The sequence below is a fragment of the Triticum dicoccoides genome, chromosome 2A, assembly GCF_002162155.2.
Source record: "Triticum dicoccoides isolate Atlit2015 ecotype Zavitan chromosome 2A, WEW_v2.0, whole genome shotgun sequence".
Taxonomy (NCBI): Eukaryota; Viridiplantae; Streptophyta; class Magnoliopsida; order Poales; family Poaceae; genus Triticum; species Triticum dicoccoides.
Genome location: NC_041382.1, coordinates 49645547 through 49647997, shown reverse-complemented (window position 1 = coordinate 49647997; position 2451 = coordinate 49645547). Strand labels below are relative to the sequence as shown.

Genomic DNA, 2451 nt, shown 5'->3' with positions numbered 1-2451 from the left:
GGGGGGGGTGAAAGGTGGAGGGAGGTTGAGTGGTAGAAGGAAAAAGAAGATAAGGGGTCCGCCGGTGATGGCCTCGCCGGAGAAGCCGCGGCGCTCGGCGGCAGCGCCTGAGGTCGCGGAGGGGGGTGGGGATGAAAGTTGTGTGGTGGAAGGAAGAAGAAGACAAGGCAAAAGAAAAAAAAACTGGGAGAAGGATGCGCGAGACAGGCTGGATTCATGTGGATCAAACACGCGCGATGCGACCGGCGTAAAACGTTTACCTTTCAGATTTATGTGTCTTGAAATTTATTCAATCTTATAAAAGCTGCTACTAGGCTTCACCCGGCTGATCTTAGAAAAAGGTCAGCCACCTAGACAGCCGTTGATTTGCGCCAACACAATGTGCAGTTTACGTCCAAACAAGAACTCCGAAATATTTTGAATTTGCATTGTGGGACACTCCCCTTGTGGGGAAGGACCCTTTAAAAATTATCGTATGCTGCTCATTGTGACGCCCACACGGTATTCTTTAGTAAAAGGCGAAAGAATAGTTCGCTCTGTGGTCACCACGCAGCTGCGTGCCGTCCAACGCTGGCCCTGGCTGCCCTCTTATACACCCCGCTCGCCACAGCTTCTCCCACGGCCAGCGATGTGGGACTAAACTCGAGCGCTACTACACAGACTCACTCCCCTCTGCTGTCAGCTGGGCTCGATCTCACTCTTCGGCCTGCCACCCCCATTCTATAAGGCCCAATGCGGAGGATGATATATAACTGGGCCAGATTCAGATACACGCATTTCTTTCGAGAACAATAATTTGTGCCCCATTACGCTAAAAAACAAAAATGTGGCACATACATGACTTACTGACTTACTGTGAGTGCCCGTGCATGGAGATCGATTGGCTGGAGTTGTTCACGCCTCTATTAAAAAATAGAATTGAAAAACACCTTTTGAAAAAATATATTTTCCATAAGCATGTACAGAGATGCTCGCCATGCACATGTAACTTTGACAAAGAAATGTAGTGATTTGCGGGCTACGCAAAAGAGAGGACAAATAGTGGTATAGATGCAGGAATCTGCTTATTTTTATGTAAGCACAATGAAAAAAAAACATGTTGTGCAATTTCACAGGTATGCAATGGCACGTGGAGCGCATATTGATGCATATGTGGATTTTTCTTAAGAAAACTAAACTTTGAAAGAAAAATATTCCTACTTTTTTGAAGCTCTTTACCCTCCGATATTTATTCAATAGGCAAAGGCGTACCTTCCCTGAAAAGAAAAGAAATGCTCCTATTCGCTAGGGTTTCCCCACCTCCTGCCGGCGCTTGCGCCCTGTCTCGTCTCCTCTGGTCTTAGTGCCATGGAAGTGCGGTAGAACCTGACCCTTGCTGGCCGGAGGGCTTATGCTTCGTTTATTTATTTATTTTTATGTTTGCAACAACAGAAATTACCTATAACAATAAAATTCAGGTACCTAGAGTGCCTGATGTATATGTGGATTTCTCTTCAATACGAATGTAAAACTTGAATCATATGTTTTCTGCCTGCAAAAAAGAAACATCTCACTTTTTATAATACGGAGTTACAAGGCGCCTGGATTCAAACCACTCGCTCCGGTAAGCTGCTATATACGTCCTGAAGACCTCCTGAACTGATAATAATAAGAGATAAACATGCAACATGATCATCCCGGACACGACTGAAACTGACGGTGATGCAGTCATCGCTGCAGTCAACAGTGGAAGAAACCCAGACATGTCCAGGCTCTGCTTCATCTACATGAAACTGAAGAGTTTATTTGTGTCTTTGCCTGTCGAGTGCTTGTGTAAGGTCAGGAGTGATTGTAACTCCTTTGCCTACTTGTTAGCTTTCTCTGCGCGTGTACATGGGATGGTTGGAGTCTGACTGAACTTCACTCCAGATCACATTGCTGAAGCTGCACACAACTTGATTGTAATGTGTCCCATTGTCAATAATAGTCTCCCTTAATCTAAAAAAGTATGATAAACTTGCATGTATGCTTGGTTTTCCCCCCATGTTACTAGAAAATGCTGGATTCCATCTACAAAAGAAGAGAAAATGGTCATGTTCCATCATTAAAAAAAGAAAAGAATATAGGCGTGTTCCATTGGGAAAAAATACAATGGAAATATATGTTCTGAACTGATAAGAGATGAACATGCATTAACAGACTTTTCTCTTTCGTGCTATTATCATACCACTTTTACATATTTTTAGCAATAATTTATGTTATTTTTATTTGGACTAACCTATTAATCCTATGTCAAAGGTAAATTCCTATTTTTTGGGGGGTTTTAGGTGAAACATTCATGCAGCCGGAATGACCTTTTTTGAGTGAAGCTGGGCCACCAACCAACTTGTTGTCCTCGTGGCCTATCCTTTTCGCTGGCCGAATCTACGCACACTCTGTTTGGCTGGCATATACACTTGACCGCATGAGGGA

The 2451-nt window shown here is 43.7% G+C and overlaps 1 non-coding gene across 1 annotated transcript; it reads right to left on the bottom strand.

Moving 5' to 3' along the window:
* Positions 1–437: 437 nt before the first annotated feature.
* On the bottom strand, positions 438–555 carry LOC119359836. Its single transcript, XR_005172685.1, has one exon. It is a non-coding gene; the product is annotated as a U5 spliceosomal RNA (small nuclear RNA).
* Positions 556–2451: the final 1896 nt, after the last annotated feature.